General features: G+C 38.2%; 2 long non-coding RNA genes across 3 annotated transcripts in view; both read right to left on the bottom strand.

The window, feature by feature from the left end:
• Nucleotides 1–27,989, bottom strand: part of LOC150039021 (uncharacterized) — a 162,236-nt gene that overhangs the window by 108,609 nt on the left and 25,638 nt on the right. The window lies entirely within an intron of this gene.
• Nucleotides 67–7,833, bottom strand: LOC150039023 (uncharacterized). Of its 2 annotated transcripts, XR_016534562.1 has the most exons (5): nucleotides 7,512–7,833; nucleotides 6,704–6,754; nucleotides 5,314–5,370; nucleotides 738–791; nucleotides 67–409 (listed from the first exon to the last, which is right to left on the bottom strand). It is a non-coding gene; the product is annotated as an uncharacterized LOC150039023 (long non-coding RNA). The 2 variants fall into 2 exon arrangements; XR_016534563.1 differs by lacking the exons at nucleotides 67–409; nucleotides 738–791 and adding an exon at nucleotides 905–1,199.

Genomic DNA, 27,989 nt, shown 5'->3' with positions numbered 1-27,989 from the left:
GAAATTTAAAGTGTCTTGAAGCAAATGAAAACAAAGTGATGATATTGAAAAACATACTAACTTTAATGTGACAGCTCAACATGATAGTCAAGAAGTGTGAGGTAGAATAGTAGTCACAGGGTGGGGAGTTTTGGAGGTGGGTACAGAGTCAGTGGTGTATTAGCACAGAAGGAGTCACACCTAATGTTTTACAGAGCCCAGTAGGAGCTTGTTGGAAAGTTACTGAATGCTTCCCCTTTTTGTCACACTGGAGTGTGATGACAGGGCATTCTGTTTGCCTGCTAGGCAAACACTCGACCACCTGAGTAATGGCCTAAGTCATTTGGTGCTGTAGATGTCTTTCCAGGAAGGTCTTCCTTCTGTCTAGGTCTGGAAGTGGCCTCAGATCATCACCTGGTTATCTGTGCTCCTGGGAGAAGGGAATACAGCTGTGAGCTCCTAGGACAGGCTCACTGCTTGAGATAAGGGTCTCAATAACTTATTTTCCATGCTGGCTTCTACATAGGATCACCTCCAACACAGAATCTTTCACTTTCTGAATTGCACTGCATCACACATGTCACCGCTCCTTTCATGCTGTTTGTATTTCTTCAAATACAAGGGCTCAGCTCCAGCCTTATGAATGTGGATACTTATGTGTCCATGTGTCTGTACATACATTCATATAAAATATGTGCATAAACTTCTACATATACATTTGTCTAGCACTCTGTTACACGGCTTGGAGTATAGTTTACCTTTCAGTCACACTGTCATCATCGTGTGCTGAACAAAATTCAAATGCAGATGTGCTATAGGAACAAAAATACATATAGTCAGATATCACATGAATAATTAAACTTCATATTCTAGGTCAAATTATTTTGCAAGTCACAAAACAGTGGTCTATGCTTCTTCCCTATAACTGAGATATTCTTCACACACTTGATTTCAAATCAGCACAACATTACAGTTTAAGATTATCAAAGAAATATACTTGGTGATAAAATATTAACAATAAGCGTTCTAAAGTAATTGTGTATCTAGCTCACTGGGTCAGAAAAGAAGACAGGTGCAAGGTCATCTCCAAAGGTAAAGAGAACACATTACTCATTGAGTCACCAAGACACTAGGCCACAACTTCCTAAGGAGAAGGCAGGGTAGTCATCTATCCATGATCTTCATCACATGTAATCAAAACCTCCAGTTTTCCCAAGTAACTGAAGACAGAGGAGAGAAAGTAACCATGGAGTCATTACTTGCTCTGAACGATACTGCAATATCCTCCATTCACATGTTGGGATAATCTTCAGAGTATGTGGTGCCAAGATTGAACATTATTACCATATCAATCCAGTCACTGTGAGACTTGGCAGCACCCTTTCCATATAAAGAAGAGAGAGTAGTTTGGGAAGGGACATATTTGGTCTGGGACAATTCCATACAAGAAAGCCATATCCATACAACAAAACTTTTATGCTCATTGTTTGCAACTAAGTAAAAGCAGTGCTGTTAGCTTCGAATGGCCCTGTTTTCTCATTCCAAATTTCTTCTTTTCTCACAGCTAAGTTCCAGATTCTCCACTTCTCATAGCAATTTCTTATATCCACCATTAAAAATATCTACATTGTTATAAAACAATACAAAGTGTGTTCTGAGGGTAAATGTCTTTTCAGTTTGTTAGAGATTAGGATCAGAACAAGCTGGCAGAGGGGCACAGCTAGACCCAGGGGCATTGTAAACACTAGCTTCACATAATGACAGGGCTGTATATTATAAGGGATACTTACATGACATTGATCTTTCATACAAATAGTTTTGCTGCTCACTAGCCTCTACGACTGTTTCTTTCTGCAATCTACTGCAGACCTGTGGGGACTTGTAGCTAGTGGTTTAGGAGCCCAGACGTGGGGCACAACTAGTAGGTAAGTAGATCTCTATAAGCAATTATGTGGAAAGGGATCTTGGAGAGCAGGCACCTTCACTTTTCTGATAGACAGCTTGAGCAAGTTTATGAAATTGTTCTGTCTCTCTCCCTGTGAGGGATTGGAGGTAGGATACGGGATGAGTCCATGTGGAAAAGGGTACTCCGGCAGGTCAGAAAGGGGAGCACATTGGTGATTTGCCTCATTTCTTCCCCATCATGGTCCCTATTCTGAGTTGCCTCCGGGGTTCAGTCACCTTAGCTCCGGTGCCAGTCGGGAGACCAGCACCCCCCTGGAAGAAGGCTGCCAGCCGCAGCCAGCTGAGTTCTGCCTCCACCTTTGTGACCTCACCAGTATGACCTAGGACACCGACCTATCCAGAAAAACCACCCTGGATGACTGCTCTGCTGGCTGTGGATGCCACAGACTCTGCCTCCACATTCTCCTCAAAGCTACCTCATCCTATGTCTACCCTGGCATGGGACCGTGATATCATTATGAACAATACAATCAGAGGAACTGCAACCCTACTGTCTTCCCTCAAAGCATGCTGGGGAGTCCATGGGGGCTGTGACTCCCGTTAACGCCAGTCCCATCTTAAACCCACCTAGCCCTAGTTCTCTCTGGCCCACCACACTCATTTCCACAGCAGCAGGACCCATGTTTGCTTTAGCTAAGTTGGTTGAGTTTATCCAGGCTTGCCTGGATGCCATCTAGCTAATATCTTTGCACAAGGTTTGGGCCCCATCCTACATTCCGTTATGAGTGTCCACAAATAAAGAAAAAGGGGAAACTGCGGGGACTCCTAGCTAGTGATTTAGGAGCCTGCTGTTTGCCACCTGTGCTTCAGCATGTACACACTCAGTGACCCAAGCAGTCCAGAGGCAGAGGGCACCTGGCCCCTCCCACCAGAAATAGGAGTTCCCGGGTACTCCTAGCAAGTGGGGCGTGTCTCAGGACATCATTGGCTGATGGTCATACACAGGGAGGTCCCCATTTGCTGATGTGGCAGCCACCACTCGAACTGTATTTAGCGAACTGCACCAAGAGTCTGGAACCTGGTCTCCAGAGTCTGTGTTCCCGGGATTATTTGTGGGCTCCGTCGCCATCTTACCCCCCTCCTAGATGTCCAAGAAGGACCCCAACGCAGACCCATAGGTAATATACTTCATATTTTCTGAAGGAATATGTTATTAATGTGAGCAATGTAGATGAAGCACATTGCTCATGACCTGTTCTTCCCTCACCCAGTTTCATTTGAAGACAGATGTCATCCCCTGACACATCAGTGACAAGCATGACACAGTTAAAATGACACTGCAAATCCAAACCCTCAAGAGGGTCGTTTTACAAATTTGAACGTCTTCTTCCTTTCTCCTCTTGTTTCATCCTTCCCACTTCCAATCATGTGCTCTACACACTTAGCTATCATTAACTCATGTGTTTTGTGTGTTCACTCCTTATAAATATCTCTGCATATGTATATATGCACACTTGTGATAACATACATTTGATCACATATCAGATCTGATATATAAATTCTTAAATATTGTATAAAAATGATTCTGAAGCTTATAGCTACAGGAACCTTACGCCCAAGTAAATCAATTACTTGGAAGTTTGTATATGACTTTACAATTTACTGAGTTGTATAAATTTATGATGCATTAAACACCTATTGCGTATAGGAAAATGTTTACTTCCTCTGCCTTTCTTCTCAGATGCAAAAAGGATACAGCATTTGGTGATGGTTTCTGTTACCTCCGGATTCAGTTTGTTCTCCTAGTATACATCTCTTGTATACTATTTAAGTTCTTGATCCCAGTGTCTGTCACTAACACCGAAAGTTCACCATCATAAGAGACTTCACGCTGTAACCCAAGGGCCATAAACTAGAGACCTGCAGCTGGGCCTCTGAACAATGTACACTGGGATTGAGGTGTCTGCTATCAATATGGACCAACGTACATAGATACTGTTATAAAATATAACTTTGGAAAAGCCAATCACTGCATTTCTTTGATGAGTCTGGTAATAACTGACCTTGAATGTTCATCTATATCATCCTAATTCATATCTAACATCTTTAACTAGAAATGAGTTTTCCTGTGATAGTGACCTGAACATTAGACTTTTGCAAAGGAAAAGCTGATGGATTCATATTGAAGGACCTATCATCTTAATACCAATGCATAGTCCCCTTTTTTAAGTACAATTACACTCTAGAGGGACACATCTTCATTGCAACCAAGAAATTCCTGATTAAGTCCCTAGACTAACTTCTTACATCCATCCATATCCACCAGAATAAACATGAAACACGTATAAATGTGAGGCGGGTTCCATCAACAGTGATGATGAGTGGGTACTTGTAGAACCAGCTTCACCTGCTGTTGAAGGTTCCTCTACGCCCTGCCAACTGCATCCTGTTCCTGGCTCTTTCCAAATTCTTTGTTTCTTGCTCTTTCAGGATTCTTTTGTCCTTCACCCAATCTGAAAAATCTCATACCAAAGCATTTTGAATGAAATGTTCTTTTAGATTGTGTGGGTGTTTTTACAGTGTCTTAAACACAACAGGGACATGAAACATTGCTTTCCTGACATGTTTCTCTCTTATCCAGATAAGTTTCTGTTTTACCCAAAGAAACAAAGTTAGAAAGACTCCTATACACACTGTATTCAGATCAGATAGAAACTAGGTTAATGGTGTTCTCTAGTGCTGGAAACCTCCATGAACATCACAATTCTCAGTCTGCACATTTGTCTACTTGGATAGGTATGTTCAGTATCCATACATGCTAGGAAACTCAATTGGAGGCATCTTAGAGAAATTAAACTCTTCTACTTGCAAAAGGTAAGACTTTTCCCTAAAAGTTAAGAATACTATGACCCAATAAATCTACCTGATCTGATGGAGAATAACCTCTTCTGGTTTCAGTTCAACTAATTTTAATGGAAATCAAGACTTAGATATCATCTAAATATCAGCATTCTAGGTGTCCTCTATTCCCTGGTGACTTTCCTGCCTCTAAGATAGGGACAAGGAACAGAAGTCTAGAAGCAGGGCTACCATTGATTGTGGTTGCAGGCATCTATAGAAGGAAGGATATAGTCTTCCTTTATGGGCCATATAGACCGCTGGGATTACTTTTTTGTTTCAGAAAGGGATTCCCAGCTGCCTGGGCTCATGTGACTAGCTGACAGGCACTGTGGTGATCTAAGGATTTGAGATGCTAGTACTTGACACTTCATAGCATCCCATGAGCCAGTGTGTTTTGATCTACTCTATCATTTTCTAATAAGTTTCAAACCAGATCATGATTACCTGCAGATATGGACAGGAAGTCCTGTGTAGTCTGAAGACACATTATCCTCCAAACTGATATATTACTAAAAGAAAACAACTCACCAATTACTGTTGTCTTCATTAGAATGAAAAACAACCGTTGTTAAGTCGTTGTCTTCACTGTGGACATATTAAACATATACAAAAATCAGGTTGCACCATGTTGGAAAAAAATCACACATTTTTTTCTCACACTACTAGGTATAGAAATTATGACCTTGAGTATGCCACACAAGTATCTGCCAATGGAGCTGTATCTCTAGCTTTTCTGTCCCTAACATCCCTTATCTCCAGTACTCAGGTCTCAACTCAGAGCACTATCTGTGATACTCTCTGTTCATGGTATGGTGAATCTTTGTGCCTAGGCTTGCTTGATCAGTGATCTTTCCACTTGGGCTTTCACCAGAATGTACGATGGATGTGCATGCTTTTGGTTCATATGTATAATTATATCTACACAGGTGGCAAAGATCAGAGGATAGCAATATGAAAACATCCATGGTAGAAATTTATTTTTGTAATTGTCCATCTCCAAGGATCCAGTAAAATGTTGCACTGTATGTGTGGTTCCAGAAGCAGAGCCTCAGGTATAAGCAAGAAAGCAGAATATTCCTGAAGCCCTGACTAGAAGCCATAGTATCAGAGTACCCCATCCCACATGCTCGTGGAACCAATCTGGCTCCAAACTCTTTTATTTGAAATGTGAATTTTTTCATGATCCCTGTATTCACATGTGAGCAGTAAGAAGTAAAATAAAATCATAATGCCATGGATTCATCTCTTTCACCAGTATAAATGCTGTCTATAATGTGAAAGGGTATCAATGTATGTAAATTAATGCATCTTCTATCTGGCAAATATCATGTGACCCTTTTACTATTTACAATAAAAAAATGCTGTCTATAAAGTGTTCATAGTGTCACCAACCTTAGAACCACAGTGTTTAAAATGTGGCATGAAGTGGACCATGAAAATATTATGCATAAATTAAGTGTTGGATCTAGAGAAAGAGCACACCCATCAGAGAACTGGGCATAACCAGCAAAAATATGGGAAAGAGTTGTACCAGAGGTTATTTACCCCTTTCACAATGAAACAAACTTGTAGTCTCTTTGGTATGACATTTTATTTCTTCACCTTGAAAAAATTCATTTGGTCAGAACAAATGCATGGAATTGTGTGTCACTGCTGTAACACCAAAGGAACAAATCTAATTCTAGTAGGATCTCATATATCAGCAAGGTGTGGATTGTCTAGGAATTTTGCTTCACTGCTTACTAAAATAGCAAAACACTTTTGGGAGACTCGTTTCTCATTTATTCAACAACCATGAAAAAGGAGTAATATTACAGACAAAAGCTGCACTGAGAACATTTTGAACATAATTCCCAGAAAGACTCTGCTTAACAACCATGTATATTTACATATCTTTATCTACATATAGATATCTGACCTTTTTGTCAATTTGTCTGTCCCAACTTCTGTTGGATCGTTTCCATCCGTGCTAGAGGATTAAACGATAGTCAAATGCCATGTGAACTCATAGTCTTAGTTTTTTATTCAAATTGGCTACAGTTTACCTAACACAAATAAATTCATAGGAGTAGAAACAATACATAACTTAGCAAAATGAACAAAGGTATTTCCATTTTTCCCTGGAAAGGAAAATTAATTTCTTTTGTAAAAGAAAACTTTTATGCATGATTAAAGTCTTTCTTTCCTAGTAAACTTAGCACAATGCTATTGATATTATGCAGTTTAATGCTAGTTGGAACTCACTTCAGAGGAACTCAATGCTTTAGAACTTCTAATTTTCTGAATTCTAAGTCTGCTCTACTCCCTCTGTCCTTTCATTTATTTGGTTGTTTTTTTAACTGCCTCTCACAAATGGACAAGGAACGGTAGCCGAAGAAGGATTCTCATCAGTTCTGATAGTGGGTATCAGAATTCTGGAGAATGAAAAAGATCTGTTGTTTGTTTCATTGAGAAACCACTAAGACCATTCTCACTGTTTCTAATTGGGATTCTTACCACTGTTGGCTCTGTGAAAGTTGCATGCAGGAACTGATATGTAAATAAGGATTTGGTTGCTAGGTTTCACTTCAAAGCAGACCATGATCAAGTGTGTGTTCAATTATGCTATCATTCTCTATTTCAATACACACAAGGATTACATGAGAACTCTCTGAGAAGCTGCCATATTGATTGGGCATTGTACTTACATTGAAATCAGTTTAACTTTCAGATGATAGACAACTCACCAAATGTCAATGTTTGAGTCACAAACCGCAGTGGCTGGAAACGTCGTGACATCACTAGTAATGAAATAAAATTAGAAACAGATAATTGAGTTGGACCATGTAGAGGAACTCAAACATGTTTTATACAAGCTGGATATCGAAATCATGGCCTTGCTCCTGCTAGGAAAATGTTCTGCCACTTGAGCTACATCTACATCTCCAGCTCTTGTGTTCCCTCGAGTGATTTTCTCTGGTACTGCAGTGCAAAACTGAGAGGCATGTTATTAAATGAAAAGCAGTATTCCATTTTGCCATAGAAATGGAATTGTATCTCTTGGGGATATTAAATATGGACCTCAGAAAATTAAAGGTTTCATCCAAGATGGAAGAATTTTTCTCAGTACATCTACCACAATGCCTAATTCCATCTTGTGTAACTTTCAATGCAAGTCAAAGGAACTCAACCCTGAATTCCCTAATTTTCTGCTTCCTCCGTTCCTTCAATAATCTGGGATATCTTTACTGATTTCAACTCTCAGATAGGAACAATGGACAGTAGGCCAGAAGCAGGACTTCCATCAATATAATGGTGGGCTTTTCAGTATCACCATTCTGGAGAATGCAGGGTCAATCCATACTCAATAAGAACTTTAATAGTAGGCTCTACACACCATTTCACCACAGGGTTAGTTCTGAGTAGGACTGTCACCTCCGTTGGCTAATAGAAAGCAACACACAAGCACTGACATTATGAAAAAATTTGGTTGCTTCCTAGACTACAGAGCAGCCAATCCACCAGTGTTCTTTGACCAACTCAATCATCCTCTATTTGTGTCAATATTCAAAATGACTTCATAAAGATATTCCTAGGCTGTCTATATAATCTGTATTGTCCTCAGACTCCAAAATGGTTGTACACTGAGATGTCAAATCAACTCACCAAACATTTGCGCTCGGTTCAGATATGAGGACCTCTAATGTGTGGTGCACACTATAACAAAATACAAAACATAGAGACAATTAAGTGGGACAATGGGAGAAGAAACAATGCATTTCCCTAAAAGGTTGGGGGTTTAAACTATGGTTTTCGCTAGATATGAATTTGAGTTGTGTATCTAACTGTTCTATAGCTTCAATCCCTGTCTCTGAAACTGCAGCTTAAAGTTTGGGCCCAGTGCTGAATGAAGCTTCTGAGGACAGAAGATTGCTTTGTCTATGCTGACTCAATCATCCCTTGCTGGCTGTGCTCTCAGGATGATCTGGCATGGGTAGATGAACCACTGTCAGACCTCTGTGATCTACTGGATCATGTACTGAGAGAACTGAAGACAGATGACAAAAACAAAGTCACTAAGGAAAAGAATGTGTCTGAAAGGCTAATTCAGTTCAGCAGCAAAATGCTGATGGGGGAATCTACAGATCAAGAATGGAAGCAACAGGGCCGGGAGTTTGGCCTAGTGGTTAAAGTGCTTGCCTAGCATGCATGAAGACCCGGGTTCGATTCCTCGATACCACATACATAGAAAAAAGCCGGAAGTGGTGCTGAGGCTCAAGTGGTAGAGCTCTAGCCTTGAGAAAGTCCAAGGGCAGTGCTCAGGCCCTGAGCCCAAGCTCAGGACTGGCAAAAAAAAGAAAAAAAAAGAAAAAAGAATGGAAGCAACACCCATGGCACAAGAACAAAAGGAGCACAAGGCCAAATACCACAGCAACTGCACAGGAACACACACACACACACACACACACACACATACACACACAATTGGTAATTTCCTTGATGAAGAATGTGATCTTGTGAGAAAACCCAGCAACTGTCCATTTCAAAAATTACAATCATGTCTTGATACCAAGACTTTAAGGCTTTACCCAAATAAATAGTCTGTGCACTATTCATGGAGTCAGAAACCTTCGATTCACATTTATGAAAAAGTTGCATTAACTGTACAGAAGAACATGGCATCTGCCAAATAGGATAGAAATCTAAAGGAGGAGTGGATGGGCCAAACAATTGTCCAAGCCAAAAGGGAGACTTTGTGGAGACATTCCCTTCTACTGTCTCGAACAAGAGACAAATGTTCACAGCCACTTTCAGACCTATAATCCCCAGTCGTGGGAGGTAAATTGTTAGTGCACAAGTTCTTCCTTTGTGATCCTTTGTTACTGCAGTCCTAGAAAATGTGTACAAACCCTTCAATCTGTGTCTCATGCCCAGGTGGTCTGATCAGAGTTTTCTAAGAGTTCCCTTCACTGCTCACAAGGACCGGGAGAATTCACTTTCTCCTGGAGTCTGAGTCCTTCACCCAACTTTCAGAAGGATGGAATGGCACAGACAAAATCGCACTGCCGTGACACTCCAATAGTTTTCCACATTCTATGTGCTCAGTCTCTGAACATCTTTGTACACATGTATATCCATATTCTGGTATCTGTTATTTTATGCTGACCTCTCTAGATATACGTGTGATCTGCTTTGAATCATTAAATTATACACAGTAAAACACTGTGGAAATTCCTAAAACTATTTTTCACCCAAATTTGGTACAATTCATCAAAAACAATCACAAAATATACTATTTTTGGAAGGGGGAATTTCCTAGAAATGAGGTTCTTGGTCCAAAGAAATGTTGACCTCTGATAAAGAAATCTTTTATAAAATGATTGACAAAGAATTCTTTCCTTATGGACATATATTGTGGATTTGTGTCTTTCCTTATTTTCCATTTCACTTGCTATGCAGGAAATCAAGCTGATATACCATCTACACTGCTGCTTCCATGACTCCCTCAGTTCCCACTTGCTGGTGCTACTGTTGGCTGTCTTTCTAGCCTCCTTGATTGATAGAAAGATCTGTAGGCTCCCATCCAATGTGATAGTATGCCTTTCAAGGTAACAGAGGAGTGGAGTATGAAGAAGTGATTCAGGTTCCATTAGTGTTTTTTTTATGTGAAATCTGTTTCCAATACATTCAATTGGTGTGAGCTTTATACATGAACTGTAACCATCTTCATTTCCCTTTATAGATCCCACTACTTGACTTCCAAGAGAACAGAAACAATTGTCTTTTTACCTTTTCTATTCTTATTTATGTCAAAACTTAAAACAAGCATGTACTGATACTGATCGACTGTCATATATATTGTCTACGGTTACAACACTTTACATTGTTTATCACTCCGTTGACAAGTACATGGACTCACCATATGTTTAGGGCCAGCCAGGACTGGGATACATTTCCCCTCTGGTTGTCAGATTCCACACTGTGAAGAAATTAAAGACATACACAAAAAGTGAGCCAGAACAGTACAGAAAAATATCTTCATTGCTGGGTATTGAAACCATGGTCTTCTCCATGCCAAGCATGGGATCTGATATTAGAGCTCCACCTCCACCTCTGCTATCCCTGCCAGGCCTCCTTGAAGTATTGATGTTTGACTTCAGAATCTTGGGTTAGATGAAGCTGCATAGGAGTGATTCGAGTTTTGGCAATGCTGCCTCATCATGAGAACCTCTGTTTTCTCTTAGAATGGCAGGGAATGGACTGGTGAACCACTGAATAACATTTTTTGGAAGATCTGATGATAGCAAGTGGAAGGCACTCAGAGTAGAAATGGCTTTGAATGGCTATTTCCAATCCTGCACCAAAACATTGGACTACAAATGTGGAGTTTGAGTGATAATGCATTATATTAGAGCACAAGAGCAGAGGGGCATGTCATAATACCAGTGCATAATTATATGAATACACATAAACACACATATCACACACACACACACACACACAAACACACACACACACACAAACACACACACACACAAACACATAGGTTACACAGTCCATAATTTCTTTGGTTGAGTATGTGATTTCTTTGGAACACTCAGTCACTCTTCACTTCAGCAATTAAAATCATGTCTTGATCCCAAGACTTTAATGATTCGCCCAAGATAAATGATGCTATACTCTACGCATCAACTCATAAACCCTGGATTCATATTAGTTAAAAATTGGCATTGGGATGGGAATTTGGCCTAGTGGTGGAGTGCTAGCCTAGCACATGAAGATCTGGCTTCAATTCCTCAGTACCACACACATAGAAAAAAAAAGCCAGAAATGGTGCTGAGGCTCAAGTGGTAGAGCTCTAGACTCGAGAAAATCCAAGGAGAGGATTCAGGCCCTGACCTCAAGCCCAGGACTGGCCAAAAAATGTTAGTATTTACTGTACAGAAAGAATGGCATGTGCCAAGTAGGTCCAGAAAACTAGAGGATGAATCCATGGGCAAGAAAACTATCACAACAAAATGGGACTTTGTGCTTCAATTATTTTCTTCATCCTTGAGTCAGAGCCAAGTGTTCATGGGCCCTTGGAGAACTGAATCGCCTCAGTGCTCTCAAATACATTGTTAGTGCAGAAGCTACTTCATTCTGATTTGTCACTGAGCTCTAGAAAACATACACAATCCCTTGGAATAAAGTCTCATGCAGGTGATCTGATTATAGATTTTTCTAAGAGTTCTCTTTATGGCTCACTAGAACAACAAGAACTCCATTCTCCTCATTCATCTTAGTCATTCACCCAACTCGTGAAAGGATGGAATGGCACAGATAAAAGTGCACTACTGTGACATTCAAAATACTGCCCACAAACTTGATGCATACTCTCTGTACAAATTTATACACATACCTATCTATATTCCAGTATCTGACCCTCATTGCTGACTTCTCTAGACATACATTTCCTTCCCCTTATTATCACTACTTTATCTTTAAATTATACGCAGTCAAATACTTTGTTAATTCTCACACCTACTTTTTTCCCAAAGTATCTATAGTTCATCAAAAACTATCTATATATTGTATATGCAAGAGAGTACTTCCTGAATTTTCCTGGAAAATGATGCTTCGTACTGTAATAAATGTTCACCTCTGCCAAACAAAGTTTTTATGCAACATTGGCCAAGAGATCTTGCCTTATGAATCTACACAGTGTTGACTGTGGCTTTGTGGCTTCCCTTATTTTCCATTTCACTTGCTATGTAGGAAATCAAGATGACATATCCTCTACATTTCTGCTTCCGTAGCTCCTCTGTTCCCTACTTGGTTGCAGTATTAGTGGCTGTCTGTCCTACCTCTCTGATTGATAAAAGGATCTGCAGGACCTCTATCTGATGTGATGCTGAGTCTTTCAAGGTAACATAAGTGTGGGGTATAAAGAAGTGATTCAGGCTCCATTAGCTACTTTGTATGTGAAATCTGATTCCATTCCATTCAATTAGTGTGAGTTTCATATATTCACTGTGACCATCTTCATTTATCTTCATAGATCCTGCAACTTGACTTCCAAAGAGAATAGGAACAGTTGTTTCTTGGTGTGTTCCATTGTGGCCTGTTTATTTACAAAACTGAAAACAAGGTTGTACTGACACTGTGTGCCTGCCATGGGTATTGTCTATGGTTACAACACTGCATATTGGTTAGCACTGTGATGAGAAGTACACGGGGGACTCACCAGATGTTCAGGGCCGGCCAGGACTGGGACAACTTTCCCCTCTGGGTGTAAGTGTCCACACTGTGAAGAAATTAAACACATACGCAAAAATTAAGTCTAAAAAGTAAAGAAAACTATCATTTTCTATCTACAATGCTGGGTATTGAAACCATGGACTTCTCCATGCCAACCATGGGATCTGCTACAGGAGCTACCCCTCCACCTCTGCTATCCCTACCAGGCCTCTTTGCAGTACTGAGATTTGACTTCAGAAGCCTGTACTAGATGAAGCTGCATGGGATGAGACTAGCATTTGGCAACGCAGTCTCATCACATAACCCCTGTTGTGCCCTCAGCATGGCCAGGAATGGATTGGTGAACCACTGCTCAACTCAATAATGACATTTACTGAGAGGACTGATGATAATAAATGGAAGGAAATCAGATAGAAATGGCTTTGAAAGGACATTTCCAATTCAAAATATTGGCAAGAAAATATTGGACTGGAAAGGAAGAGTTGAAAAGAAAATATCAGACTTAAGCACAAGAGCAGAGGGGCAGATGTCATAATACCAGAGTACCAGCACACAAACACACATATAAACACACACACACACACACACACACACACACACACACACACACACACACTCTCTCTCTCTCCCTAATTTCTTTGAGAATATGATTTCTTTGGAACACCCAGTCACTGTTCATTTCCACAATTAAAATCATTCTTGATGCCTAGACTTCAATGCTTTACCCAAGGTAAATGATATCTACACACTATTCATTGAGTCATAAATCTTGGATTTAGATTTTGAAAAAGTATTCACTGTACCAAAAGAATGTGGTATTTGTACACAATGGAATTCTATGCTGCTGTCAGAAAGAATGACATTGCCCATTTGTTAGGAAATGGAAAGACTTAGAAAAAAAATCATATTAACTAAAGTAAGCCAGACTCAAAGGAACTTAGGCTCAGTGGTTTCCCTCATTTGTCATAATCAGTGGAAACCTTGGGCTGTCCTAGCAGAGATTTGCAATAGGGCAAAATCTTGATACAAAAGGCCATAGAGTAGGACACTAAATGAAAGGATCTCTAGGATATAGAAACATAAGCCATATAATGAATGATTGTTGTTCTTAAGGTACTATGTTATCTCTCATCTCTTTTGCTGTCCCTTGGTTAACTCATATTGTTACAGTATCTCACTTTGTTACCTGATATATCGGATATATTTCTTTTTGGTTATTTGAAATTGGATAGGGAAGGGGGGGGAAACAAGATGAGGGGTGGGGGTGGGGGGAGGGAAATGGGGACCAAGACATGTATGTGGCAAATATCATGTAACCCTTCTATTAATTACAATAAAAATATATGAAAATATAAGAATGGCATGTGCCAAGTAGGGCAGCAATCTAGAGGAGGAATCATGGGCCTGACAATTGTCCATAACCAGGAAAACTGGGAAAAGGGATCCACAAGGAACTTCCTTTTCCTCAGCCCTGAGTAGGGGCCAAGTAGCTTTGGGCCCTTTGATTTGAGCCCTATATCCCCCAGTGTTGTGATGTAAATTGTTACTGCGGAAGCTACTTTTTCTGTGATCATTTGTCATTGCAGTCTACAAAATGTGTACAGCCTCTCAGAATAGGGTCTTATAAACAAGCTATCCTATCAGAGTTTTCTAAGAGTTCTCTTTACTGTTCACTGCAACATCAAGAACCCCATCTCCTCACTGGTGTCTCAATCATTCACCCAACTTTAAAAGGACAGGATGGCATAGATAGAGCTGCACAGCTGTGACATTCAAAATAGTTTCCATAATGCAGGGATCAAGTGACTAAAATCCTAGCTACTCAGGAGGTTGAAATCTGAGGATCATATTTCAAAGCCAGCCTTGCCACTGTAATTTCCAATGAGACTGGAATCTCCAGTTAGCCACCAGAAACCCAGAAGTAGTGCTATGGCTCAAGTGGTATAGCCCCTGCCTTGTGCTGAAGAGCTCAGGGACAATAGCACACAGGCCCAGAGTTCAAGTCCCCATCCTACAAAAAAAAAATCAAAGAAAATAATCGGTCCTACATACTTATTTAGTCTCTGTATATCTTCATACATATGCCTATCTATGTTCATTATTTGACCTATCATAGCTGACCTCTCTAGATAGAGATGGGATCTGCTTTGAATCATTAAATTAAGCACAGTCAAATACTATGTAAAATCCTATATATACTTTTTTAATTTTTGCTAATTCTGGAGCCTGAACTCAGGGCCTGGGCACTGTCCTTGAGCTTTCTCAAGACTAGCGCTATATCACTTGAAACACAGCACCATTTCCAACTTTTCCTGTGTATGTGTTACCAAGAAATAGAACTGAGGGCTTCCTGCATGCTATGCAAGCACTCTACCACTAGGCCATACACCTGGCCCTTCCTATATGTACTTTTTCACACAAATTAGCTGCAATTCACTGAAGACTAACTATAACTATGATATATATATATATATATATATATATATATATATATTCAAGAGGGTATTTCTTGTGTTTTCCTAAAAAAGAGACTTTGGGATCTAACTAAATGTTCATCTCTAAAAAACAAAGCTTTTAGACAAGACTTCAATGTTTTCTGTGGTTTTGTTGTTTCCTAGAATTTCTTTCCCTTGCTATGTAGAAGCTGAATCTGATATATCACCCAAATTCTGCTTCCAGGTCTCCTCTTTTCCCTTTCGCTCGTTATGTAGAAACTCCAGCTGATATGGCTTTTAAATTTTGTATCCGTGTTCACTGTTTTCCACTTCACGCATTATAATAAAAATTCCAGCTGATATATCATCTAAATGTTTGATTCTGTTTCCCCTTTACTCCTTGCTTCCACCGATACTGGCTTTCTTTCCTGCCTGTCTTATGGAGAAAAAGATCTGCACAGCGGAAGCAAGATTCCTATCCATCATGATGGTGGTATTTCAGGTGAAATAGTCTGGCTTTTGACACATTTATCCTGATTCCTTTAGCTACTTCATATCTGAATTCCTCCTCACTTCAAACTAGTCATTGTGACTTGAGTGCCTGACCTGTGATACTCTTTTAGCTCCTCATAGTTAACTTTAGAACAGCCTATGAGAAAGTTTCTTTTGACCTCTTTCCTTTGGTATTTATTTTCAAAACAGATAATAGTTACATGATATGGTTGGGCAGTAATATCAACTTTGTCTTGGTACCATATTTCAAAATGATTTTACTTTCAGATGACAGGTAAATCTACTCACCAATTGCTCATGCTGGATCAACAGCTGCTGCCAGAGCCCAGTTTACATGGACTCAGGCATGCCTATCACAGCATCTCAACTGCAGTATTTTAAACAGAAGGAAGCCTGGTGGTGCTGGCATACACTGGTAGTTCTCCTCTGTAGGAGATAGAGCTGAGGCTCAGGGTTGAAGCCAGTCGCAGCCAACAGTCCCTGAGACTCTCATCTGCAATTCACAAACAGAAATGGAGATGTGGCACAAAGTATCTGAAAACTAGCTCCAAGCAAAAGAGCTCAGGGACAGTGCTAATATCCTGAATTTTAAGTACCAAGACCACAAAAAGAAAAAGAGAAAGAAAGAAAGAAAAAGAAATGTGTTTAATTTGTGAATGTGTGACATATCATTTCCATAGAGTTGACATTTATTAACAAAGAAAGTATAGGTATATTCTCAATCTCATCAGCCAAGCTTGGGACTTTTACTCATGGTTTAAAGCATCTTTGAATCCCATGACTTACATATTATATTTGTTGAGGGTCAACACTGCTACAGTGTAATCTGGATATATCTCAGTATAGTATCACTAGGTAACAAACCATTCATCTAAGAGAAGGAAAACACAGAAGAATTTCACACTGATTGTGTTGAAAATATACTTAATATACCAAACATTATGGAAAGTCATGCACACAGAACTGTTTTAGGTGGTGGTGAGCCTTTTAAAATCTATAGCCTATGAAACCTTGAAAGCTATAATTCTTCAGAGTTGACCAATCCTGGGAAAAGTACATTCTGCAATTACTTTTCATAGTTCTGTTACAGAACAAGAGAAGAAAAATTTTTGAATCAACAAACTTGCACTGATAGACAAGGCACCTTTCCAGATAATGCATTGCTTCACAGGACATAGAGATGTAAATAAATCCATTATTAAGAGAGTTTATATCACAGTTATTATGGATTTTCTACTTGGAAACATTTTGTAATAGAAATAAAAAGGATGAGAAATATTGTACATTCTATAATATTTCACAGAGTGGGTGGGTACATGTTAAGATAATACAATGTCAATGGGAAATAAAAAGATATTATAATCCTAGCTACTAAGGTGTTCTGAGGATCTCAATTCAAAGAAACCTAAAAAAACAGCCAGGAGACTCCACTTATCTAAAAGGAAAAAAAGCTGCACTTGAGAAAGGGTATCAATGTATGTGAAGTAATGCACCTTCCATCTGGCGAATGTAATGTAACCCTTCTATTAATTACAATAAAAAATATATGAAAAAAATATATATATGAAAAAAAGCTGAAATTGGACCTGTAGCAGATGTCATAATTCACTAATCCTGGGTGAAAAAAAGTTGTGAAAGCATTTAAGAACCCTAATTAAAACCCCAGTGTTACCACACATTCACAACATCTGTACATACACACAAACACACCCACATACTCAAAATTGTCCAATAATAATAATAATAATATGATATTTACACTAAGGCATCCAGACACATGTAATACATTCCTACACTCTTCAAAAGAAAAAGTAACATGAAAATAAAATTCTTCTTGTAAAAATATATAAATAAATGCATTTAGGTAAAATACTGGTTCTGACTTTTAGATCTGGAGCAGACACTTGTAAAGCACATTGTATCCAGCCATACCATTTCATACAGAAAGGAAACAGAACTCCCAATGCTTGTAGTCCCTAGTCCTTAGGCCCTAGCCATGGGAGCCAGTAGAGTTCAAGGCAGAGAAAGAAGACTTGTAGCCAGCCCTGCTTCTGCTGTGGAGCTGTGACAGAACTGTGAAGAGCTTCAGATACCCTAAAATAATTAGGCAAAAGGACTCAAACTGTCTCCAGCCTTTCAGTTTGTAAACAGCTAGACACAGAGGAGGATCAAACTCTGTCACAAATTTAAATCATAGCTGATTTTCCTACCTTTCAGGCTAAGAACTTTCTTTTCTTTTTCTTTTCATTCCTTTTCGTTCATCACTTCCCCTAAACCCAGTTTGTTAAGATAAATCTTTAGAGGAAATGAGCTTTAGGTGATTGACTAATCAGAAATCCCAGCTATTCAGGAGCTGAGATCTGAAGACAAGAAGTTCAAAGCCTCAAAAAGCTTCGTGGAACGCTAATCTCCACTAACCAGCAAAAGTTGTACATGGAGTTGTAGCTCAAGTGGCAGAGTGGTAGGAGTTGGAGAAAAAAAAAAGCTAAGTAACAGTGTCCAGGCCCCAGTTTCAAGTCACCATACACACACACACACACACACACACACACACACACACACACACACACACACACACTTTATTCAGGTAGCTACAAGGCAAAGCCTTCATATGTAAGAACCAGAGAGATCCCCAGTCAGCTCTCACTCCTCCAAGTCCCCTCCAATCAGCTCCTTCTCCTCCTCACATTATCCAACAAGCCCTCCCTCAAAAAACTCATTCTTTTTACTTTAATCCCTATGGAAAGGATGGGAAGAAAGTCCAATGTCATAGAGAGCAAACCCTATGATAGACAGACTGCCCTTGCTCAGACCCTTACCTTGTAGAGCAAACTCTACTCATATAGTTGCTCCTATGGCAACCCCAAACAGAATGCACTGGTCATCTTTACATCACTGCAGAATGAGGAATGGAATGTTCGAGAATTAAAGGCATACCAGTTCTCCTTAAAGACAGTGGACTGAAATTGGAAAGGACATAAGACCAAAGTTGAACACTACAGTAAAATAGTTTCAACACATAGAATACCTCACCTTTTCTTTTGCCTCTATATTTAATGTGAAGAATTTTTCTGTTAACCCAAACCTGAAAAATGATTTCTGAAATAAAAGTCTGGGAGATTGGCCTAGTGGTAGAGCATTTGCCTAGCATGCATGAAGACCTGGATTTGATTATTTGGTTCATACCTAGAAAAAATCCAGGATTGGGGTGTTACAAAACCATTTATTAACTCAAAATTCAGCCAAAAATTAGATATGTTTTTAATTTGGCAAAACTAGTGGAGCTTGTTCCCATGGAATACGCTGGCATACCAGAATGCATAAAACAAGTTGATCAAGAACTAAATGGAAAACAAGATGAACTGAAGAGTGAACAGTAATTTTGGCCTCTCATCCAGACAGAAGTGAAGAATGTGCTGATGAAGCAGTGCCCTTTTTACTTTTATTTTTATGTAAAATGTTACAAAATTGACTTTTCTTAATGGACTTCTGTATTAGGAACTGTTCACTGCTGTATTGGTTTGCAGATATTTACCAAAATGCTTCCATATCACTTAGTTGAACTAAGTACTTTGAGCTAGTCACATAAGGTGTGCTATAAAGTTTTTGTGGAATTCTGTTTGGCAATACTGTAAATTACATTATGTTTCCAAGTCATAGAACACCATTACATTGTTGTTTGGGATGACACATTTAATAGAAACATGAAAAATTTGTTCTGCATTGAAATAAATTTTATTTTTGCCTCCAAACCCAGTTTAATTACATACAATAATCCTATTACAAGTAGCATACTGTATGTCATATACTAGACATAGACTTACTTAGTAAACTTAATATCCAATATATTTGAAGGCCATACTTCAGAGCCCTTCATATAAGCTCTTTTTTTCAAGAGTGGCCTAGATTAGTAAAATTAAACCAGAAGTGAGCTAAGCTTTTAAGATTCATTCTCTCTCCTGTACTGAACACATTATATCTATGGTTCTTTGTTTTTTAGAATTTTTTGTATAAACTTTCTTTTACAAAGGGATTCTTTTTTAAAAAATTTATTCCTGCTAAGTCAAATCCAGTTATAAGAGATATTGAAGCATTCCAGGGGTTCCTCAGTAGCCTCTTTGATCCAAGATGTCCATTCTGTATTAATGTCACTACAGTGAGTTAAGCCAAAGACTTTTACTTAGGCATTCCTTCTGAGTTCAACACATCAGAATTATGAATAAAAATCATGTTGGGTTTCATTGTAATTGTATACGGTATATGGAGGACATCTCAAACTGTCACTCATCTATATGTCTTCATCATCTTAAAATGGACTGAGCTTTTGGGAGGTGGTTTTCTACTACATTTAGGACTTGGCTCTTCAAAGAGTTTCAAAAATACAAAAAATAATTTCAAAAAAAAAAGAAAAAGCCAGGAGTGGTACTGTGGTTTAAGTGGTAGAGCTCTAGCCTTTAGAAAGTCCAAAGACAGTGCTCAAGCCCTGAGGTCAATCCCAGGACTGGCAGAAAAGAGATTTCTGAAATAAAAAGCTTTACTAAACTCTTACAAACTCTAATTAAAAATAAGTGTTAATACTAGTTCCAATTCCCTACTGAGAATAGGTAAAAGGAAAATTGCCCACCTAGTGAAGAGAACCAGGGTATTTCATTAATACAAAGAATATCTGGAAAGAATACTAAAATATTATACTGCATCAAATGAAAAGGAAAGCACAACACAAAGGGAAGAAAGTCTTGAACTGATAGAAATTTGCTCTTCCTTGATTGGTTCTTAAGGAGAAGTACAAAGTTCTTGGTGACTAACCTTAAGAATACAGGGACTCAGTTGAAGCATTGCCCCCTTTTTTCTAGTTTAATGTTGTTGATGTACTCTGTTTTTCTCTTTCCTCCTCCAACCTACAGTCAGTAACAAGTTGAGAAGTCTCAGAATCCTCTTATCACCTATTATGTATTCTGATAAATATATTACATTGATCTGTGTCTTCCACTGTCGGTTGGATAGAATGACTAGAATGCTGGATATTTTCTGACCCATATTCAATTGGGGTCCACTAGGCAAGTGCGATAGTGAGGACTTGGGGAGGAATAGTTGAATCGCTCACGCTCTCATTTCAGAGAATTGAGAATTTATATGGCTGGGTATGGTGGCTGTAGCTTGCCATCTTATCTATTGAGAAGCAGAGACTGGAGACTGTGGTTCAAGGTCAGCCAAGGAATACTAGTTCTTGAAAGCACATCTGAACTGTTGTTATCCTAGCTCCAAGGGAGACACAATGGCTGGGATCCGTGTTGCACGCCTATCCTACCCAGCAAGGTGAGTGCACAAAGCTCATCTGGACCAGACACAAAGCAAGAGCTGCCTCCCTCAAAAAGAAATGAAAAGAAATAAATCACTGCAAATTAACATTTTTAACACTATACATCATAGTTATGGTTGAATACAGTAACAGAGGAAAATTAAATGAAATAAAGCTAAAATGCCCTGGATATGACTCCTTGGAGATTTCTATGAAAAAAATTACCACAAAGGGGGACTCAGTAACTCAACAAATGGGCAAACACACGGAAGAGACATATCTTGAAGAATACAATCAGGAAGAAGTCTTCAAAAATTCCTTGCCCTTAGAGAAATACAAACCAAACGTGAGAACTTCTTCAACATCAGTCAGAATTGGCAATCACTCAAAACACAAACAACAACAAATGGTAAGGAAACAGAAATCAGTACAAGCACTATTGAAACTGATAAGGAGGTTCCTCAAAAACCTAAAAATACATTTACCACACAATACAGTGATAACATTTTGGGTCATGTATCTGAAAGAATGTAAATCAGGTTATGATAGAAGCACAAGCAAACACACAATCTTTGTAGCACTGTTTAAAATAGCCAACATATGGAAACAGTTGACCCAAAACTGTCAAATGAATTGATAAATACATAATATGTATTATTCATCCATAAAGATGAAGTTATATTGTTTTCAGGCCAGGTTCACAAACATATGCAAAAACATATGTAAAAGGATACATGGGATCATACACAAAAATACAGGAGTATCTTCATTATTATGGGAATGTTTTATTAGATTAGAAGGAAATGAGGAAAAGAGAATGATAGATGTTGAAAACTACTGCAATAGAATGTATCTGTGAATGGAGACAGTATTCAGACGCTGCTGAATAATACCAGATATAGGGAGAGTAAGAAAACGTGGGTCCATCTAATTCAAGAATACTAGGTGTAGGTTTGAAACACCCTGGTGAAGGATGTAGGTTCTACAAATAGATTTAGCTTGGGACCCTGCCATAATGCTATTGGGGATATATCTCAAGGAATCTAATGAATATACAGGAAAACCCATGCATACCATGTTTATTTCAATTCGATTACCACAAGCATATGATGGATTCAGCTAAAGTGCCTAGGAACTAAAGATTAAATAAAGAATTGTAGTACATATATACGATGGAATATGACTCCGTTATTTTTTCTCTCATATATTTTATTGTAATTAATATAAGAGTTACATTATATTCACCAGATAGAAGGTACATTACTTCATATATATTCATACACTTTTTCATGTCATGGTCCCCATTCCACTCCCCCCTCCCACCGCACAACTTGATTTCCCCTCTTCCCTCTCCTATTTCAAATAAGCAATGAAGCATATATAAAATATATCAGATAACAAGGTGAAATATTGTAATAATATGAGATAACCAAGGGACAGTAAAAGAGATGAGAGATAACATGGTACGTTAAGGACAGCAATCACTCATTATATGGCTTTTGTTTCTTTATCCTGGACGTCCTTATATTTAGCGCCATACTATATGGCCTTATGAATCTAGATTTGGTTCTATTGTGAATCTCTGCTAGGAGAGCCCAAGGTTTCTATTGATTATGACAAATGAGGGAAATCATTGAGCCTATGTTCCTTTGAGTCTGGCTTACTTCACTTAATATGGTTTCTTCCAAAGTTTTCCATTTCCTTACAAATGGGCGGTGTCATTCTTTCTGACAGCAGCATAGAATTCCATTGTGTACAAATACCACATCTTGTTGATCCACTCATCAACTGAGGGACATCTGGATTGGTTCCATATCTTTTTTATGGTAAATAGTGCTGCAATGAACATTGTTGTGCTGGTGGATTTGGTATGTACTTGTTTCTGCATGATTGGGTAAATGGCAAGTAGTGGAATTGCTGGGTCATAGGGGAGTTCTATATTTAGTCTTTTGAGGGACTGCCTTGCTTTCCATAGTGGTTGAACGAGTTTGTACTCCCACCAATAGTGTAGTAATGATCCCTCCTTGTCCATATCCCCTCCAGCACCTGCTGGTAATAGATTTTTTGATCCTAGCCATTCTAACTGGAGTGAGGTGGAATCTTAGAGTTGTTTTGATCTGCATTTCTTTTATGACTAGAGATGTCGAGCATTTCTTCATGTGTCTATAGGCCATTCTTATTTCTTCTTCAGAGAAGTCTCTCTTTTAGTCTTTGGCCCATCTTTTAATGGGATGGTTTTTTCTTTGGAGATTACTTTTGGAGTGATTCAATTTTTTGAGCTGTTCATATATTTTAGATATGAGGCCTTTGTCTATTCTATGGTTAGTGAAGATCTTCTCCCACTCTGTAGGCTTTATAGTTAATTTGCTAGCTATATCCTTTGCCATACAGATGTTCTGCAGTTTAATGCAGTCCCAATTATACAGTGTTTCTTGGTCCTTATTAAGAAAGTTTCAACCTGTGCCAAGGAGACCTAGAGTATCTCCAATTCCTTCTTGTAAAGTTTTCAGTGTATCAGCTTTTACTTCGAGGTCTTTGGTCCATTTGGAATTAATCCTAGTGCAAGGTGAAAAAGAAGGATCCAACTTTAGTTTTCTGCAGGTGCTGAACCAGTTCTGCCAGCAACATTTGTTGAAGAGGCTTTCTTTCTTCCATTTTATTTTTTTGGCTCCCTTATCAAAGATTAGGTGACCATAGGTCTGTGGGTTAATGTCTGGGTCCTCAGTTCCATGCCGTCTTCCGTAAATCCTCAGTTATTTTTTTAAAAAAAACCCTAACATCCTGTGATTTACAGTAAAGTGGACAGTCCTGGAGATGATCATGTGATTGAGATGAACCAAGCTCAAAAAGAAAATACCACATTTTCAATTATTGCTGGAATCCAAACTTTAAAGGCATACCAGTACATGTATATATATATATATATATATATATATGTCTGTACACACACATATACACAGAAACACCAACATGGAGGCTAAATATAATCAAACTATAGTAAATAAAAAGGCTGTTAATGAACAGAGGAATGGGAGATGGAAAGAGAAATAGGATGAGATTCTTCCTATTAAAATGCAGTGTATACACATGGCAAATATTATGGATATACTGCTTTATGTAGTAAATATACACTAAAAATTAAGCTCTTCAATTAATACCAGCCTTTAGTAAAACAATACCTAGCAAGAACCCTAAATAATAACTAGAGGGGCCTACTCTATCAATCCTTCAAAAAGTGGATAAAGACATTAATACATGGAAAACTGAATTGTCGGAATTTATATTAATAGTACTTTATCATTATAATTAAGGGATAGTTACAGTAAAGCCTTAACATGTATCATTATTTCATGTTAATTATTTACTAATATCAGTTTTAAACCTTTCTGAAAGTAATCTTCACATCTCTGGAAAATTTCACCCAAACTTCACAGTGATTTTTTTCCTGAAATCATCATAGCAATAAATCATTAAATTCATAGGGAAACATAAAATATCCCAGGTAGTAAAAATAATCCTGGGTAAAAAGATCAAAACACTAAAGGTTTTATACTACCAGACTTTAAAAGATTGTAAAGCTACATGGATAAAAACAACATGGTCCTTAGAAAACTAAGAAAACAAAATAGAAGACTCAAAATTAAATGCACACAGCCATCCTCATACAATTATTGGAAAAAGGAATCAAAAGTATGGTTTAACAATTTTGAACAACTGCTTATCTACATGTAGAAGAGTGAACCTACAATCATAGTCTCTCTATACAGTTCAAAAATCAACTCAAAATGGATCAAAGCTATTTATATTAAGATTTGAAACTTTGACATCACTACAGAACAACACAGGGTGGCAGTGAACAAGAGAGACAGGAAATGATCTCCTGGATAGGACTCAAGAAAATAAGAACAAGAATTAGTTGACAAATAGGATTCCAATCAATTAAAAAGTCTCTGCACATCAAATGACACCATAAATTCATGCAACAATTTACACAATAGGAGAAAATCTTGGTCCACTATAAAACACATAAGGGTTAATATGAAGAATACACAATTCTACAAACAAAAACCAATTAATAAATTAGCAAATGACTTCTTCAGGTTGAAGAAGTACAAATGGTTTCCACCTCATTTGCAAAGTGACCCTGAGACTGCAATCTCACCACAGAGAGAATAGCAATTATTAGAAAAGGAAACAACAAATGCTGATGATGAGGTTGTGAGAGTAGACATGGGGAAAATATCCTTTATACAATACACTACAGTGGGTGGGCATGTAATTTCGTGTGTCCACTGTGGAAATCACATACTTATAGGATGCTATAAATATATACATACCTGTATGTAAATATATATACAAATATATATACACAAACACATATAAGTGTGTATATATATGTGTATGTATCAGTATATATGTGTGTATATACATAAATGTATTTATACATATATATTTATTTATTTATGTTGGCTAGTTCCATTAACCCTAGCTAATCAGTAGAGTGAAACCTGATAGATGACAGTTCCCCCCAGCCCTGGAGGAAAGACCATGGTACTTCATCTTCCAAAGTGACCAGCAACAAGCCATGCTGGAGTATGGTTTAAGTGGCTGAGTACCAGCAAGCAAGCCAAGAGAACAAACTCTAGGGCTTGACCTAAAATTCTCCTACTTAGGGGCACTTGGGATAGGCTAAAATAGAGCAACCTTAAAATCCTGCTGTGTGACCTTTGCATATAGAGTCAAAGGATTGATTAGACATAAAATTCAGATGCTGCTATATGACCTTTGGACATACATCTGGAGAAGTGTAAGTTGTTAAAACAGTTAAACATTTATAATACCCATTTTTATTGTAGTGCTCTTCCCAACAGTTAGGCTGTGCCTCAGCCAAGGTAAACAACAACCAATGAATGCGTAAAGAAAATGTAACACTCTGGCCCAGAGGATAGCCCAGGCGTAGTGTGCCTGCCTAGTATGCACGAAGCCCAGTGTTACATTCCTTGGTACTACCAACACAAAAGCCCGAAAAAGCCAGAAGTAGTAGTATCCTAGCCCTGAGAAATCCCAAGGACAGTGCTCAGGCCTTGAGTTCAAGTGCTAGGATTGGCAAAAGGAAAAAATGTAATACTTACAAGCAATGGAATTTGATTCACATGAAGAAGAGTCAAATATCATTGTCTCTAGGCAAATGAATGCAACTGGGGTCATCATGTTGACTGACATAAACCAAGCTCAAGATGTCAAATAGCGCAGGTTTCCATTCATGTGGAAACTAGATCTAAAGTAATGATAATAAACAATAGTAAAAATGGGAGATGTGTAATAAAAAAAAAACAAAACAAAGTGAAACAAAAACACAACAAAGGGAAACCTGCTGATTAAATAAGTCAGAGAGGGAGATGGAAACCAGGTATGAGGAAGATGATGTTTCATACAGACACTCACCTATATATGGAGAGAGTCTGCCGAAACCTATTAAATGCTTTATGAACAAATGGGTTAAAAAGGAATAGGACAGGAGAAAGTCATTCAAAGTTCAATGTACATATGTATAGGCATATCATAATTAAACCCCATGGTACTATTCATAAATGCTAATCAATTAATCATTACAAAATGATAAGTATGCAAACAAAATTAGTAATTCTCATTATACCAAAATGCTGAAACCAATGTCAATACCAAGGAAAATTGAAACAGTTAAGTCAATACGATCTATCCACTTCAGAATTTGCCCTAGTTATAGAAAGTAATGTGTAGGAAGAGTAGACATAAACATGACTTCTTATTTTTATAAAGACTGTTGATGCGCTCAATATTAATGTCTGTATAGCTGCAATATTACACAGCCATACAAACTAAAAATGCAACAAAATGGGAGGCAATTTGAGAACATCTCATAGAACCCAACAAACTACCTTCACAAAAATTAGGTCTTCATTCATATGCGGAATCAAAAACTAAAAGGAATATATATTCATGTTTAGGCCTATATGGATAAATATACAGCAGGAATTTGACTAAAGGACTACCTAAGTATAAATGGAGAAGGGTGGGTAAAATAAAAGTAGTGGGTAAATATTGAAATAGCTAGTTTGATTGCAAAAATTCTGACAGAGCAAGGAAACCTGTTGAAAAAATTTGGGGAAAGTAATAAAGGAAGATTGATTACAATATATTGTATACATGTACGAAAAAAAGGCAATCCAATTCTCCACCTTAAAATTAATATAAGCTAATACAAGATTATTTGTAACTTATGTGTCAATATGCACAGGAATGGTGAGAAAGGAATCTCTCGACATACTGAAAGAAGTTTTTCAGAATACTTCAGATTCTCTATGCAATACTATTGAGGGGAAATAGAATTGAATGAATTTTTCCTCACAATGAAAACATTTGAAATACAGCTGGCTGTACCCAAAAACACAGACAATACCGAAGGCTGACAAGAGACATGGGGAAGAATTGGGAACAAGACTACAAGGTGATGCGACTGCTTTGGAAAATGCATGTAATGAGGCAGATCTTCACAGTGACCATAGGACTCAATACTTCTAATGTAAGCTGTGTACATACCCAAGAGAAATGAAAGCACTTATCCACAAATGTTCACTGCTGTATCACTCAAACCACCCAAAAAGTAGTAACAACCCAAATGAATGCTTGAACTATGCCATGTCTATGCGATGGGGTATTGACCATCCAAAAGAGTGCAGAATAGATATATAGATACA

Source organism: Megascapheus bottae, unplaced genomic scaffold (assembly GCF_031878675.1).
Source record: "Megascapheus bottae isolate mThoBot1 unplaced genomic scaffold, mThoBot2.hap1 HAP1_SCAFFOLD_132, whole genome shotgun sequence".
NCBI classification, from domain to species: domain Eukaryota; kingdom Metazoa; phylum Chordata; class Mammalia; order Rodentia; family Geomyidae; genus Megascapheus; species Megascapheus bottae.
Note: the sequence above shows the minus strand (reverse complement) of the source record. Positions and strands in the feature narration are given on the sequence as shown.